The sequence below is a fragment of the Myotis daubentonii genome, chromosome 1, assembly GCF_963259705.1.
Source record: "Myotis daubentonii chromosome 1, mMyoDau2.1, whole genome shotgun sequence".
Lineage (NCBI taxonomy): Eukaryota > Metazoa > Chordata > Mammalia > Chiroptera > Vespertilionidae > Myotis > Myotis daubentonii.
Genome location: NC_081840.1, coordinates 105,591,130 through 105,608,986, shown reverse-complemented (window position 1 = coordinate 105,608,986; position 17,857 = coordinate 105,591,130). Strand labels below are relative to the sequence as shown.

The window sequence follows — 17,857 nt, the reverse complement described above, 5'->3', positions numbered from 1 at the left end:
ACATAATCTCACTCATTTGTGGAATATAATGAACAACATAAACTGATGAACAAAAATAGAGCCGGGGGGGAAAATATTTTAGAATATAATAGAATCCTGTTATTTGCAGATTTTTAATATTTCCTACAACTTTTATGATGTATACTGTTAGTACAGTTTTGGTAATATTATTATATTTAAAATATCTTCTTTGAAATATTAATATTTATTGCATGTAATATTATTATATTTAAAATCATTTTTCTTGAAATATTAATGTTAACTGCATGTAAATGTCCAAGTATTTTGTATCTACAATCTGGTAATAGATTTATTTTGTATATTGTAAAAGTTTTTTAAAAAAGGTCAAGTCAAGCTCAGAACTGGACAGTGTCAGATGTGGCTTCTTTCCCTAGTCAGGAATTCAGTGGGTCCCTATGCCACCAGTGTCAGTGTATCTTTGCCATCTGGCCTACCCAAGATCCAGCTCAGTCACTGGGTAAATGCTCCAAAGTGGCAAGAATGCCTTTGCCTGAAAGACTGAGAGAGACCATCCTGCATCACTCACTTAAACCTCTGGCTTTTTCAAGACCCTCTCTTGGCCAGTTCTGACCTTATGGGTGACAGTAACAGTGATAGATTCATTGTCACCATCAGCTCTGGGAGGCTATCAACATGAACTTGCCCTAAATACTTGTCCTTTGCCTCTTTATATAGATCAACTGTGCACTCTGAGCCCATACACTAATTCTCCCTGTATCCATGGAGAGCACTGCTTCCCCCCCTAATACAGAGCATGTGTGCACATGGGTGCCTCATGCTCTGGGGAGAACTAAGCCACAGAAACCTTCAGGATGGGATCTTTTCTGAAATTCCAGGGGGGAATCCATGGAGGAGGGGAAATAGGTCATTTATAAATGGAGGGCAGGGAACCTGCTTAGCAGCATCCCTCCAATCCCTGCCTTTCTAAATTGCTCAGTCTATCCATTTGGTCACTTGTTTGCAGACCTTTTAATGCTGGAAGGAAAGGAAGAAATTTCTGACCAATATCTTTGCAAACAATGAATAAGAGCTGGTACCAAACATCTTGATTCTACCACTCTAATAATAAGAGTAGAAAGTGATGAAGTATGGGAACGGTGTCCTCTTTGGAAGAGAAGGCACATACTCTCTTTGACCATATCTCTGACCCCCAGGACTTCTGAGAAAGTCAGGCCTCTTTCTTGGTTAGTGAGGAGTCGTACAGGCCCCTGCAGTCTCTTCTTGGCCCAGCTACTCACTCCTTCAATCTCCTGTCAACACCATGACAAGGCTGCCATTTACACCTCTGGACAGCTTCCTCTCTTAAAGGGTCTTTCTTGTACTGAACAGAAATACATGCCTCTACCATTTGTACTGACCACGTGCCCATTCTGCCCTCCAACAGAGGAATATCAGCTTCATCTTTCGTCCCTAATTCAATCCTGCAAATTTAGGGTCTCACAGCCTCTTCCTCCCAGCATAGACTCCATTATTCTGTTTTTGTTTTTCTTTCTTTTCTTTTCTTCTTTTTTTTTTTTTTTTAGAATAAACACCTATATTACCTGAGCTAAGATAGGAGGGAAGAGGATTTATTTGCCTTTCCAGGCCATGATTTTCCTCAGATAGAACTCCAGCTCCTTGCCCTCAAGCACATAGCCATCTGCCCGGCCACACTGGTCTGGTCTGGAGCCATGCATGCAAGAAGCTTGCCCTGCTGGAACTGCTCCTCGAGAAGACTGCTGATTTTGGCATTCCTTTTCCTTTCATCATATTTCTTCTGAATTTTTTTGTTTTTTGTTCAAAATCTCTTCCTCCTCAGGAGTCAGCTTGGCCCCCTTCTTGCAGCCCAGGGGCAGTGCGTAGTGGGACTCATACCACTGTCGGTACGGTGTGCTGTCAACCAGCACAATGCAGTTCTTCACTAGGGTCTTGGTGCGGACCAGTTTGTTGTTGGAGGCATTGTACACAACGTCAATAATCCTTGTTTTGCACATACAACCCTCTGAGCCCCAGGAAAAGCTGCCCACGTCCAGCCTCAAGGCTCAGTACTTCTTGTTGCTGCCCCGCACTTGCACTGTGTGTATGCTGCGGGGTCCAATCTTAGTGTTGGTTGTAGGGCATCCCAGCTCATATTTTCGCTCTTGTCATAGGGCTTTCTCTTGCCTGCGGTCTTGCAGTGCTTGTGCCAGTTGTCCTGAGACCCATGGTTCAGCACTGGTTGGAAAGAGCTGTTTTTGTTTTTTTCCATTCATTCACTCAACAATATTTACTGAGTACCTAGAATGGACATTTTTCTAAGCTCTAGGGATATAGTGGTGACAAGACAGAATATCCTTGATTTCACAGAGCTTAAAGGATATAGGGATCAAAAGTTTCTCTTCTTGAAAATCCCTGAACCTCTGCTCTCCAACAATCTGAGATTAGCTCTCCTCTTTACTGGGAGACTGGATCGGACAACTGTCTTTTCTTTAGCCAGCAATACATCTCTCTCTCTCTCTCTCTCTCTCTCTCTCTCTCTCTCTCTCTCTCTCTCTCTCTCTCTCTCTCTCTCCAATAAAGACCTTTATTAATAGGTGCTTTCATTTTGCTGACTTTAAGAAAAACCAAGTTGTAAATTTTTATTACCAATTAAAAGTGAGGTTCTCAATGATCTCAGCTTGACCAAATATGAAACAATTTTAAAACTTTTAAAGGTTTTTAGATTGTTTGTATTGAGGAAAACTAGGCTTAAAAAAACACACACATGTCATTACCAAAAACAGACATCTTTAGGTTAAAATAATAAAATGCTGTATACATAATGCATATAGTCCTAGTTATCTAGTCAACAGGCAAAAAACAAACATTTAAGGTCTTCAGCTCCAATCTTTTGTTTATTTCCTTTTTTTAATTTTTTTAAATTTTGTTTAAAATATTACAAATAGTAGTACATATGTCTCCCTTTTTTCCCCATTGACCTTCCCCCGGCCTCCCCTACCCCCCAGCACATTCCCTTACCCCCGCCCTCCCAGTGTCTTGTGTCCATTGGTTATGCTTATATGCATGCATATAGGTCATTCGATTAATCACTTACCCCGCCCACCAACACTCCCAGCCTTCCCGCTGTAATTTGACAGTCTGTCTGATGCTTCTGTATCTATCTTTTTGTTCATTAGGTTATAATGGTCTTTCTTATCAATAAATGAGTGAGATCATGTGGTATTTTTCTTTCTCTGCCTGGCTTATTTCACTTAGCATAATGCTCTCCAGTTCCATCAATGCTGCTGCAAATGGTAAGAATTCATTCTTTTTTATAGCAGTGTAGTATTCCATTGTGTAGATGTACCATAGTTTTCTAATCCACTTACCTACTGATGGGCATTTAGGATGTTTCCAAATCTTAGCTATGGTAAATTGTGCTGCTATGAACATAGGGATGCATGTATCCTTTCTTATTGGTGTTTCTGTTTTCTTGGGATATATTCCTAGAAGTGGGATCACTGGGTCAAATGGCAGTTCCATTTTTAATTTTTTGAGGAAACTCCATACTGTTTTCCACAGTGGCTGTACCAGTCTGCATTCCCACCAGCAGCGAAGGAGGATTCCTTTTTCTCTGCATCCTCTCCAGCACTTGTCATTTGTTGATGATAGCCATTCTAACAGGTGTGAGGTGGTACCTCATTGTTGTTTTGATTTGCATCTCTCAGATGATTAGTGACTTTGAGCATGTTTTCATGTGTCTCTGGGCCTTCTGAATGTCCTCTTTCAAAAAGTGTCTATTTAGGTCCTTTGCCCATCTTTTGATTGGGTTGTTTATCTTCCTTTTGTTAAGTTGTATGAGTTCCCTGTAAATTTTGGAGATTAAAAACTTATCAGAGATAACATTGGCAAATATGTTCTCCCATGCAGTGGGCTTTCTTGTTGTTTTGTTGATGGTTTCTTTTGTTGAGCAGAGCTTTTTTATTTTGATGCAGTCCCATTTGTTTATTTTCTCCTTAGTCTCTCTTGCCCTAGGATCTGTGTCTGTAAAGATATTGCTACAACATATGTCTGCAATTTTGCTGCCTATGGAGTCTTGTAGAGTTTTTATGGTTTCCCATCTTACATTCAAGTCCTTTAGCCATTTTGAGTTTGTTTTTGTGTATGGTGTAAGTTGGTGATCTAGTTTCCTTTTTTTTTTTTTTTTTTTTTTTGCATGTATCTGACCAAATTTCCCAGCACCATTTAGGAAAGGGGCTGTTTTGACTCCATTGTATGCTTTTGCTTCCTTTGTCAAATATTAATTGAGCATAATGGCTTGTGTCGATTTCTGGATCCTCCATTCTGTTCCATTGGTCTATATGTCTGTTCTTGTGCCAGTACCAGGCAGTTTTGAGAACCATGACTTGGTAATATAGTTTGATGTCTGGTATTGTGATCCCTCTAACTTTTTTCTTTCTCAGGACAGCTGTGGCTATTCAGGTTCTTTTTTTATTCCAGATGAAATTTTGGAGAGTTTGTTTTAGATCAGCCGTGGGCAAACTATGGCCCGTGGGCCGGATCTGGCCCGTTTGAAATGAATAAAACTAAAAAAAAAGACCGTACCCTTTTATGCAATGATGTTTACTTTGAATTTATATTAGTTCACACAAACACTCCATCCATGCTTTTGTTCCGGCCCTCCGGTCCAGTTTAAGAACCCATTGTGGCCCTCGAGTCAAAAAGTTTGCCCACCCCTGTTCTAGATCTTTGAAATATGCCATTGGTATTTTAATAGGTATTGCATTGAATCTATAGATTGCTTTAGGTAGTATGGACATTTTTTAAAAATATATTTTATTGATTTTTTACAGAGAGGAAGGGAGAGGGACAGAGAGCCAGAAACATCAATGAGAAACATCGATCAGCTGCCTCCTGCACACTCCCTACTGGAGATGTGCCCACAACCAAGGTACATGCCCTTGACCAGAATTGAACCTGGGCCCCTTGAGTCCGCAGGCTGACTGATGCTCTATCCACTAAGCCAAACTGTTTAGGGCTAGTATGGACATTTTAATGATGTTGATTCTACCAATCCATGAACATGGGATGTTCTTCAATCTGTTTATATCTTCCTCTATCTCTTTTTTCAATGTCCTGTAGTTTTCCAAGTACAGGTCTTTTACGTCCTTGGTTAAGTGTAGTCCTGGGTATCTTAGTTTTTTTGGTGCAATTGTAAATGGGATTGGTTTTGTTTTGTTTTTTCATTTCTCATTCTGTGAGTTCATTATGGATGTATAAAAAGGCCACAGATTTCTGGGTGTTAATTTTGTATCCTGCTACATTGCTGCATTCATTAATTAGGTCCAGTAGTTTTTTGATGGAGTCTTGGGTTTTCCTATGTATAGTAAGTATTATGTCATCTGCAAATAAGGATAGATTTACTTCTTCTTTTCCAATTTGGATGACTTTTATTTCTTCTTGTTGTCTGATCACTATGGCTAGTACTTCTAATACTATGTCAAACAGGAGTGGTGAAAGTGGGCATCCTTGTCTTGTTCCTGTTCTTAAGGGAAATGGGTTTAGTTTTTGCCTACTGAGTATGATGTTGGTTGTAGGTTTTTCTTATAGGGCTTTTATTATGTTGAGTTATGATCCCACTATTCCCACTTTGCTGAGAGTTATTAAGAAGAAAGGGTGTTGGATTTTTTTAAATATATTTTATTGATTTTTTACAGAGAGGAAGAGAGAGGGACAGAGAGTTAGAAACATTGATGAGAGAGAAACATCGATCAGCTGCCTCCTGCACACTCCCCACTGGGGATGCATCTGCAACCAAGGTACATGCCCTTGACCGGAATCGAACCCGTGACCCTTGAGTCCACAGGCCGATGCTCTATCCACTGAGCCAAACTGGTTAGGGCAACGGTGTTGGATTTTGTCAAATGCTTTTTCTGCATCAATTGATATGGTTATGTGATTTTTGTCTCTCAGTTTGTTTATGTATCACATTTATTGATTTGTTGATATTGTACCATCCTTGCATTGCTGGAATAAATCCCACTTGGTCATGGTGCATGATCTTTCTAATGTATTGCTGAATTCGATTTGCTAGAATTTTGTTGAGGATTTTAGCATCTATGTTCATCAAGGATATTGGCCTGTAGCTCTTTTTTTGTGTGTGGTGTCTTTATCTGGTTTTGGAATTAGGGTAATGCTGGCTTCATAGAAAGAGGTTGGAAGTGTGCCTTCCTCTTGAATTTTTTTGGAATAGTCTGAGTAGGATAGGTTTTAGTTTTTCTTTGAATGCTCGGTAGAACTCCCCTATAAAGCCATCCGGACAAGGGCTTTTGTTTGCTGGAAGATTTTTGATTGCTGTTTCAATTTCTTCAGTAGTTATCAGCCTATTCAGGTTTTTTGATTCTTCTTGGTTGAGTTTTTGGAGCTTGTATTTTTCTAAGAATATGTCCATTTCATCTAGGTTGTCCTTTTTGTTGGAATAGAGTTGTTCATAGTATTTTTTCATAGTTGTTTGTATTTCTGTGGGATCAGATGTTATTTCAACTCTTCTATTTCTGATTTTGTGTATTTGGGTCCTCTCTCTTTGTGTCTTGGTGAGCCTGGCTAGAGGTTCATCAATCTTGTTTATCCTTTCAAAGAACCAGCTCTTAGTTTTGTCGATCTTTTGTATTGTTTTTTTTTTTGGTCTCTATCTCGTTGATCTCTGCTCTGATCTTTATTATTTTCTTCCTTCTGCTTACACTGGGCGTTTCTTGTTGCTCTCTTTCTAACTCTTTGAGTTGTAGGGTTAGGTAATTTATTACCATTGATTCTTTTTTTTTTTTTAAAGCTTTATTTTTTTTATTTATTTATTTTTTATTAAATCTTTATTGTTCATATTATTACATTTGTTCCTCCTTTTTCCCCCCATAACTCCCCTCCTCCCAGTTCCCGCCCCACCCTCCACCCTCACTCCCCACCCACTGTCCTCATCCATAGGTGCACGATTTTTGTCCAGTCTCTTCCCGCATCTCCCACACCCCTTTCCCCCCCAAGAATAGTCAGTCCATTCCCTTTCTATGTCCCTGATTTTATTATAATCACCAGTTCATTCTGTTCATCAGATTATTTATTCACTTGATTTTTAGATTCACCTGTTGATAGATGTGTATTTGTTGTTCATAATTTGTATCTTTACCTTCTTCTTCTTCTTCCTCTTCTTAAAGGATACCTTTCAGCATTTCATATAATACTGGTTTGGTGGTGATGAACTCCTTTAGCTTTTCCTTATCTGTGAAGCTCTTTATCTGACCTTCAATTCTGAATGATAGCTTTGCTGGATAAAGTAATCTTGGTTGTAGGTTCTTGGTATTCATCACTTTGAATATTTCTTGCCACTCCCTCCTGGCCTGCAAAGTTTCTGTTGAGAAATCAGCTGACAGTCATATGGGTATTCCCTTGTAGGTAACTGAGTTTCTTTCTCTTGCTATTTTTAAGATGCTCTCTTTGTCTTTTGCTCTTGGCATTTTAATTATGATGTGTCTTGGTGTGGTTCTCTTTGGATTCCTTTTGTTTGGGGTTCTCCGCGCTTCTTGGACCTGTAAGTCCATTTCTTTCACCAGGTGGGGGAAGTTTTCTGTCATTATTTCTTCAAATAGGTTTTCAATATCTTGTTCTCTCTCATCTTCTGGCACCCCTATAATTCTGATGTTGGTACGCTTGAAACTGTCCCAGAGGCTCCTTACACTATCCTCGCATTTTTGGATTCTTTTTTCATTCCGCCCCTCCGGTTGGGTGTTTTTTGCTTCCTCGCAATTCAAATCATTGACTTGATTCTTGCGCTCCTCTGGTCTGCTGTCGGGAGTCTGTATAATATTCGTTGTTTCAGTCCGTGTATGCTTAATTTCTAGTTGGTTCCCCAACATAACATCGAGGGTCTCATTAGTTTTGTTGTAGATCTCATTAAGTTTATCGGCGGCTTCTAAACAGTTCTTGAGAGACCTTAAAAGTGTGGTTCTGAACTCTATATCTTCCATTGACAATTTTGTCCTGTTTCTTTGTCTCCGCATTTTGTTATGCTTTCTTGGTGCACCCCCTAGTGGTCTTTGTGCGCAGTCTTGTAGTTGAGCCTTGATTGTTGAAGCAAAAAACCAGGGAGGGTTTGACCTCCAGGCCAAGTGGCTGTGAGGATCAGCTGTGTCTGCAGAGAGAGAGAACTTCCGTCCTCTAGGGAGGTGCTAATCTAGCCTTTGCCTGAGGCTATCCGGCAAATGCCTCTGTGCAGGGCTTGGGTAGGGCGGGTCGCACAGGATCAACAGGGTGGGCCGGAGAGAGCAGTTATGGCGACTCTCAGTCCTGTCCCCAGGGGCTCCTCCTCTCTGAGTTCCAGCACCCGCTGCAAAGCTCGGAAAGAAAGCTGCACTCGCTCTGACCGAAGCCAGACAGTCCCGTTTCTCCCGTTTGAGTCTGAATTCCTAAAGACTCGCCTGTATCTGGAGCTCAGAGACTGAGACTCCCTCCCGATTGGAAACGCCAACCGCGCCCTCCACCGCCAGCCCGCTCCGCGCACTCCGCACCTCAGAATTTGACTTCAGCACTGCGCCTCCTCTGAGTGTCCGTATGCGTTTCTCTTTCCTCCTAGTTGTAGGACTTCCACTCAGCCAGCGTTCCTGTGGTACTGGGTGATGTCTGTTCCGTGTTTTAGTTTCACTTTTGAAGTAGTTGTTCAAGGCAGCAAACTCCGGCGTTAGCCTATGCCGCCATCTTGGTTCTCTATATGTGCTATTACCATTGATTCTTGTTTTTTGTGGTAGGCTTGTAGAGCTATGAACTTCCCTCTCAGGACTGCTTTCACTGTGTCCCATAGATTTTGGATTGTATTTTCATTGTCGTTTGTTGCCATGATGCTTTTTATTTCTTCTTTGATCTCTCTGGTAACCTAGTCATTGTTTAATAGCATGCTATTTAGTCTCCAGGTGTTTGATTTTTTAAATTGTTTTTATTGTCATTGATTTCTAGTTTTATGCCATTGTGATCTGAGAAGATGCTTGATATGATTTCTATCTTCTTGAATTTGAAGAGACTTTGTCTTTGACCTAATATATGGTCTATCTTTGAAAATGACCCATGTGCCATTGAGCATAATGTATATGCTGTGGCTTTGGGGTGAAATGTTCTGAAGATGTCAATTAATTCCATCTGATCTAGTGAGTCATTTAAGATTGATGTTTCTTTGCTGAGTTTTTGTTTACAGGATTTGTCTAATGGTGATAGTGGGGTGTTAAAGTCTGCAACTATGACTATATTGCTGTCAATCTCTCCCTTGATATCCTCCAGAAGTTTTTAAGCGTATTTGGGTGCTCCTGTATGCTGGGGTCCAACCCCAGCGGGTCCAGGGGTCCCCAAAGGTGTGGACGGAGTCGGCAAAGAAGGAAGGACACGGAGACAGTGTTCAGTTGATCTCTTGCCAGGCTCCGCCTCCAGGCTCCGAGGCCAGTCCCGGTCCAGGATCCTCTGGCATGCTCTTGCCAGCGAAGTTCTTCTGTCTCTAGGCTCCGTGTAGGTTCTGTCTTCTGAATTCTGTGTTCTAAGTTCTGTGTCTGAAGTTCTGTCTTGTTACATCTGTATTTATACCAGTTGATTCAATCCTATCAATCTCTATTACAAAGGTTAGGGCGTTTCTTATCTCTAATCCAGGGAGTAAAGATTATGTAGCTTAAGCATGATTGTTTGTAGTGATTAACTACCCGCCTGGCACTTAGTTAAGGAGTTTCATCCCCTCCCTGACTTCAGGGAAAAATTCCTACGTGGGGAAACAACCTTTCTCAGAGAGGTGACCTTGGTTAAAACACAGCGCCAAGAAGGTGAGCAAACATATTAAGAACCGTATGCCATATATGCCAGGTCCCTTGAAACAGCAAGGATGGACCGGCTCCCGGCATGGAATGTGCGCCGCACTCTCCGGCTCCCCTCCTTCTCTCTGTCTCTCAACTCCTCCTCTCAGGCTTGGGTGTGATCGGATGAGTCACGAGCTTGCCTGTGCAGAGCCTGCTGCTGCCTGAGGACTGAGGTAAGAACAAGTTAGGATTTTTTTTTTTTGAAGTTAGGAGGGCTGTTTTTTTTTTTTTATTTTGCAGTTGGTAGGGCCTTTTTTTTTTGAAGTTAGGAGAGCCTTTTTTTTTTGAAGTTTTGTTTTTTTACTTCAAAATAAGATATGTGCAGTGTGCATAGGAATTTGTTCATAGTTTTTTTAAAACTATAGTCCGGCCCTCCAGCAGTCTGAGGGACAGTGAACTGGCCCCCTGTTTAAAAAGTTTGAGGACCCCTGTCCTATACTGTGAGGGGACTTCCTGAGGTTATTCTTCTTTGTAACTGTCAGGTGTACAAATACATCCTATTTGATGTTATTCCTGTTGATGAAACCACATCTGTTTCTTACATTGAAACCTTTAACTGTTCCAAAAACCTTCATGGTGAACTTTTTGTCCCTGTCAGCAGGGGCTGATGCTGTGAAGCCCCTGCTGTGTCACCAGTGCTGAGGGGCGACAGATACTGCTGGGTCTTGGCCTCGCCACTGTGGCTGCTGGCTGCTGTGATGCTGACTAGAACCAGCTACTGCTTCTCCTAGGGCAGTGGTTGGCAAACTGCGGCTCGAGAGCCACATGCGGCTCTTTGGCCCCTTGAGTGTGGCTCTTCCACAAAATACCGACTTCTGCACATGGGCCACGAAGTTTCAATCACACTGTACATGCACGCCCGCATGTGGTATTTTGTGGAAGAGCCACACTCAAGGGGCCAAAGAGCCACATGTGGCTCATGAGCCGCAGTTTGCCGACCACTGTCCTAGGATGTGATGGCAACTAGGCCATTAGCCTTGGTACATCTCCTCCTTGATTCTAATCTATCTATATAAAAGCCTAAAAGACCAAACGACTGGTCACTATGATGCGCACTGAACACCAGGGGGCAGACACTCAATGCAGGAGCTTCCCCCTGGTGGTAAGTGCACTCCCAAAGACAACCTCCTGTGGTCCCTTCCCCCAGCCACTGGCCTCAATCAGGACTGGGTGAGATGGCCCTGATCAGCCCTGATCGCCAGCCAGGCTGAGGGATCCCACCCACGCACAAATTCATGCACCAGGCCTCTAGTATTTAAATAAGCTGCAAAACTGCCATTCTCCAGAGCCTTTTCTCAACCCATTAAAATATTGCTTCTTGGCAATTGTTGTCAGTTTGGCTCAGGTAAACTCTTATAAGAGACTTTCTTAGGCCAGATGTTCTTTTGTCAATAGATGGGAGGTAGGAATTGATGCTACTGTAGATGAAGTGGCCAGAAAAGGTGAGAGGAGGGATGACTTTTGAGCTAAAACATGAATAATGAGGAAGAACAGTTCAAACAAAGATATCCAGTGAAAGTCAAAAGCTAGGCATATTGTGAGCTAAACAATGTATCTTACACTTAAATATGAGAAATCACAAGTACAGAAAAACAAAATCACAGTCCAGGAGAACCCTACATGACCAAGGAGGGGCATGGCCTCAGAGGAGGGGATAGCTGGTGACTATGTAAGAAACCCCAAGTTCCCAGATTCTCTGAGGCACTTAAACTGAAACCTAATGGGAACAAGACATCATTGAAGAGTCAAGCAGCAACTCTGAAATAACAACTCCCACATTTCTCTAAAATTTCTATTAACAAGCCAGACCCACCTGTATGGTGTCTATATTTAGCAACCATAAAAATAACACCCCTATATACCATCCATGCTTACAGTAATGTTCTGTTGTTGTTTTAAAAAGCTAAAAAACCACAAGTGTCCCTTCTCCAGGAATGACATGCATGGAAATTTGTGTGACAGGTGAAACTGTCCACCTTGGCAGTTTTAGGGGCTACTGTGGATGAATTGGAAGTCCTGCTGGTTTCTGACTGTGACCTTTACCAAGTCAAATTACCTTTATGGACTTCAGCTCTACCTGAAAAACATTGGAGACAGCATCTGCTCCACCTACATCAAGGAGCTGCTGAGGTGAATAAGAAGAAAGCTTTGTAAATTGGAAGCACCCATAATATTACTGATCAGTAAGTATTATGTTTCTGAAAAAGAAAAGCATGTTTAAGGCAAATATTTATAGATTAGATGACATTGTTCAAGCGTTTCTGTTGACTTCTGACGTCTTTCATATTTAGCCCTAGCCGGTTTGGCTCAGTGGATAGAGTGCCTACCTGAGGACTGAGGGGTTCCGGGTTCGATTCTCATCAAGGGCACATGCCCAAATTGCAGGCTTGATCCCCAGTAGGGGCATACAGGAGGAAGCCAATCAATGATTATCTTCCTCTCCCTTCCTCTCTAAAATCAGTTAAAATAATAATAAAGTCTTTCTTACTTCCATGCACATCAATGCTGACAGTAATCTCTCCCTAACACTATTCCTTAGCAATATGAGAGGGGGGTCAGAGGCCAGGGAAAGGGGAAGAAAGAGAAAGAAGAAAAGAGAGATGGGGGGAGATGGAGAGACAGAATAAAATGGAAAGAGGAAGAGAGAGGAGATGAAGAGAGAGGGAAAGAGAGAAGGGGAGAAAAAGAAAGGCCAGTGGAGAGAAAAGGGTGGCGAGATTAGAGGAGGAAAGGAGGGAGGGTAGGGAGGAAAAGGGATTGAAGGAGAGAGAATAAGAGAAAGGAGGAGAGTGGGGAGAGTGGAGAAAGAACGAGCAAAGGAGTGAGACACTGAGGGAGAGAGAGGGAGGGAGATTGAAGGAGAAAGGGAGGGAGGGAGGGAGGGAGGGAGGAAGGGAGGGAGGGAGAAGAGAGGAGGGAGGGAGAGAGCAAGAGTGAGGAAGAATGAGGAAGAGAAAGAGAGAGATTGAAGGAGAGAGAGGGAGAAAGGGATATGGGAGAGAGAAATTGAGGGAGAGAGGGACAGAGGGAAGGAGGAAGGCAAAGAGGAAGAAAGATGTTGGGATTAGGAAGAGGGGAGAGAAGGGAAAAAGAGAGGGGAGAGACTGATGAAGAGAGGGAGATTGAGGGAGAGAGGAAGGGAGGGAGGGAGGGAGGAAAGAAGGATAAGGGGGAGGAGGGGGAGTTGTAGGGTAGGAAGGGGGAGGAGGAGGAGCAGAAGTAGAAGAAAAAGAGGAGGAGAAGTGAGATTCCAGGGTGAGAGAGTGCCAGAGCAGTAAAGGGTCAGAGAGGGGAGGAGAGAAAGAGGGGAAGAAGGAGAAAGAAGAAAAGAGAGGGAGTGAGATAGTGGGAGAGGGAAAGAGGCCAAAAAGAGGAAGAGAATAGAGAGGGGGGTAGAGAGAAAGAGAGAGGAGGAGAGAGGAGAGAGTGGGAGAGAGATTGAGGGAGAAATAGAGGGAGAGAAGGTGGAAAGAGAGAGAGGCCTACAGAAAGGGGGGAAGAAAGGAAGGGGAACGGAAAGAGAGGGGAGAGAAAGAGAAAGGCATAGGGGAGAGAAATGCTGGGGTTAGGGTGAGGAAGGAAGAGAGAGAGGAAGAAAGGGGAAGGCAGGGTGAGAAAGAGAGGGAGAAAATGGGAGAGGAACAGGAGAGAGAGGAACTTAGTTTTGGGAAAGAGATGGAGGAAGGGAGGGAATGAGAGCAAGTTCGAGGAAGAGAGGGAGGAAAGATTGAGGTAGGGAAAGAGGTAAAGATTTTGGGGTAGAGAGTGAGCATGGGTAGAGGAGATAAAGAGATTGAAGGAGAGAGGAAAGGAGGGAGGTAGATGTTGGTTTTAGAGAGGTGGGATAGGGAGAGAATGTGGGATGAGAAATGGTGGGAGAGGAAGAGAGGGTAAGAAAGTAGGTGGAGAGGGTGAAGGAGGAAAGAAAAGAGAAAGAGGGAGAGAGGAAAAGAGAGGGTGACCTATTGAAGGAAATAGGGAGAGAATTTGAAGGAGAGGCAGAGATACTGATAGAGGGGAAAAGAGAGGAGGGGAAGATAGGGAAGAAATGGGGGTGGGGGTGGGTAGAGGATTTTTGATAATTTCTTTCAGCTCAATTACCCAGATTCCATAAAAACCAGTTTAAGTTCTGCCTCTGTTGCCACAAGCATTTTCCCTGTGCCTCCAAATCTTCCTCTCCTTATAAGGACAATAATCATTGGATTTAGCACCCACTCTACTACAGAATGACCATATCTTAACTTGTTATATCTGCAAAGACCCCATTTCCAAGTAAGGCCACATTTGCAGGGTTGGGATTGGCATGAATTTTGGAGGACACCTCTCCAAGCCACCATAGCATGTTTCTGGACAGGTGTTTTTCCCTAATGAGTGGCAATGGAAGGCCACTTAGCATGACGATTAAAAATAAGCTCTGGAGTCAGACTTCCTGGCTCTCCCAACTTTCTGACTTCCGCCCAGGGAAAAGTGTTTAATCTCTTTATGTCTAAGCCTGCTTCCTCACCAAGGAAAAGTAACAGCAGCTCCCTCAGGAGACTGTGATGAGGATTAAATGAATTAACACATGTGGAATGCTTAAAATGTGCTGGGCACGGTGTAAGCACTTATTGTTTTTGTTCCAGGATATGTTTAAATTTGTTGCAATTTTGAATGACATCCTTTCTCCATTATATTCTCTAATCGGTTATTGCGAGTGACTTGTAAAACTATCAATTTTTTGTATAGTGATTTTATAACTGTAATCTTACTGAATTCTTATTAACCATTTTCCAGTTGTTTCATCCAGATTTTTTTGATAGCAACCATAGTTGCTTCAAGGTACTCAAAATACTAATATTGTAATCAAGTAGGAACTTCATTTCTTTAATAGACCTTTTCTCCTATCTTTCCTTTTAATTCAAATTGGCCTCATCCAGCACCCTGACTCACCTGCCTCCCAGTCCCTTAATCACTAAGGCCTCAGGACAATGAGGCCAAATAAATAAGGTTTAAGTTTATGTGGGCTCCAAAAAACAAAACGTTCAATTTTCATAGAAACGTAGGTTTATTTCGATAGACACAGTGAATACAAAGGGCTGAAATGAGTGATCGTTAACATAAAATAATAGAACATTTTAATAAAAATTAATATTTTTTCTTGAACATTAACTCACCAGACACTGAATAACTGCACAAATTAATAAGCGAAACGCAAATAAACCTATTTTTCTTGCTCTCCAAAAGCAAAGTATTTCCTGTTGCGCACACCAAACAAATCAGTCCAAGACTAATGACATGGCAATCGGCTGCTAAAATATTTGCTGCTAGTATTAGTGGAAAGAGATGGTGTGCCTGCACATAAGGGAAATGAATGCAACACGATTATAGTAATCAGTCATTAGCAAACGCTGTAGTTCGTTATTAATAATTATGTGTAACAGTATATGTAAAAATTAAGTTACAAAATTTTTATTAAAATGTTTCTTATATATCCTTACATTGGCGGGGCCGCCAAAAAAATTCAATGTGGGCTGCATGCATTCTGTGGGCTGTGAGTTTGACATGCTTGCTCTAGTCTGTTGACCTGAGAGAGTTTTGATCAAACTAGAGATAATATCTAGGCCTCAGTTGTGTTTCAGCTCCGGGCCCAGAAAAGCTGTGAAACCAAGTGATGCTATGGCTGACATCAGACCCATTTGCCATGGCATCACTTGGTTTCATAGCTTTTCTGGGCCTGGAGCTAAAACATTAAGGGTCCCCATTAGACTTGCAACCAGGGAGCAGTGGGCAGTGGCAGCTTGTCCCAGGCTTATCCCTTAATCTGTCTCCAGGGGCCCTTCCTTTACCTCCTCGTCCCAAGCTTTAATAAACTTACTCTCACTTTCACCTGAATTCAAGAACCTGGAGGTCACCTGACATTCAAAATCTCCCAGACCATGGAGGGGCAGGGCCAGCTCCCAGAGTGGAAATCGTCCGGTAACATCAGGACCATTGAGCCAGACCAACTCAATATGACATTGTGAGTGCAGGAACCATGGATTTTAGTCCTGACATTCTCTCATGTACAATGTCTGACTGGTAGGGTAGGTGCTTTGTGTTTGGACAAACTTCATGAACAGACCATCTGCAATCAAAACTGCTGATCCAGCATGGCTGGTATGGCTCAGTGGTTGAGCAATGACCTATGACCCAGAAGACTAGGGTTCGATTCCTGGTCAGGGCACATGCCCGGGTTGCAGGCTCGGATCCCCAGTGTGGGGCGTGCAGGAAGGAGCCAAGCAAGAATTCCTTCACATCATTGATGTTTCTATCTTTTTCTCCTTCTCTCTTCCTCTTTGAAATCAATAAAAAATACATTTTTAAAAATGACTGACCCAGAGGAAGATTCTTCCCAGTCATCTTGTGACAACTCACAAATTTGCCAATTGTCCTTCTCCCATATCCTATATAATAAAAGCCTAATATGCTAATTGTCTGGTCATCCGTTCAACCAATCAAACTGTAATATGCTAGTGATATGCTAAGGCTGCTCAACCGCTCACTATGACATGCACTGACCACCAGGGGGCAGACACTCCAACCATGTTAGCTTGCTGCTGGGGTCTGGCCAATTGGGACTGAGCAAGATGGGCAGGACACACCCTGGAGCCCTCCTGCGGTCCCTCCCTGGCTGGCCAGCCTCCCGCATCCCTCCCAGCCTCAATCATGCACCAGTGGGGTCCCTTGGCCTGGCCTGTGCCCTCTCGCAATCTGGGACTCCTTGGGGGATGTCGGAGAGCCTGGACATTCAGTTTTGGCCTGTTCCCACAGGCCAGGCCAAGGGACCCCACTGGTGTATGAATTCGTGCACCGGGCCTCTAGTTCAATCTATAAAGGGCATAAAGCACTTCCCTCCTGTTAGCTTGTGGGCACAAAGGCAGGGACCACAGTCCCTTTGTCATATTTATTCTCTGAGTGCCACAGCTACATCAGGCAAGTGGAGTCTAATAAATAGCACTTCCCAGTTAAACTCCACAGCATTTTCCCACTGGTCTTAAAATCTAAGCTCCTCACTGAGGCCTGCAAGTCCTGACGTGTGTGATTCTTCTCTAGCCCCATCTCCAACCAACTTCCCTTCCCTCTACCTCTTCTAAGAAGCTCTCCCATAGTTTTTCCATGGAGATCCCTACTCATACTACCCCACTGCCTTCATAACACTGATCACAATCCACATACACTACTTATATGCTTATTTATCAGCACATCCCAGGAACACATGGACCTTGTTTGTCTTCTTTCCCCTGTGTGCCCTCAACACCATGTCCAGCATAGTCCATTTCAATGAATATTCGTTCAATGAAAATTATGTATACTAAAGCCTTTGTTAAAGTCTACTCATTACAAAACAAATACATGTTTTCTAGATAATATTCTACAACAAAATTATGTTTTGAGTTTTTCTCACAGTTAAGAGATCACCACTTGGTGTGGGATACTGCAGGCAACTATGAAGGGGGCTGGTAAACACTTGGGGCTCTGGAATGCTGCACCATACGTTTGTCCAAATTCTGTTTTTTGTTTTAAATTGCAAGACTGGTTCTAGAAATCCCAGAACTGTTATCCATAGAATAATGATAAATATTGTCTAGAAATGCTCTCAGAATAATCTAGAGGGTCACACATTTCTTTAAGATTAAGCAACTCAGAATCCAGTGAAGTTGCAAGACTTGCCAGGCCAAATGTCCCAGTGTCCTGGTGAGGCCTTGAGCTCGGGTGTGCTGATCCTGCAGTCATTGTTTTACCAAATGCTGCTTTTCTCTTTGGAGTAGACCCCAATTCTTTGGTCCCCCCAAATGCTGTTAAGTATGCACCAAGAGCTGGTAAGCAGGGTTCAGATTTGGGAAGCTTGCATATGGCCATGTTTTCTATCCTCCTGGGCTGGTGAGAAGTGCCACACAGGAGAAGCAGAATACTTCTCTCCAAAAGCTGGGATTCCAGAGCTTCTGTTCGGTAGGGTTAAGAAGGTTCAATTAGGGGTTAATAAGGATAAAGCACACTTTTCCAAA

The 17,857-nt window shown here is 42.7% G+C and overlaps 1 pseudogene; it reads right to left on the bottom strand.

The window, feature by feature from the left end:
* Positions 1 to 216: 216 nt before the first annotated feature.
* Positions 217 to 2,485, bottom strand: LOC132211440 (small ribosomal subunit protein eS8-like; annotated as a pseudogene).
* Positions 2,486 to 17,857: the final 15,372 nt, after the last annotated feature.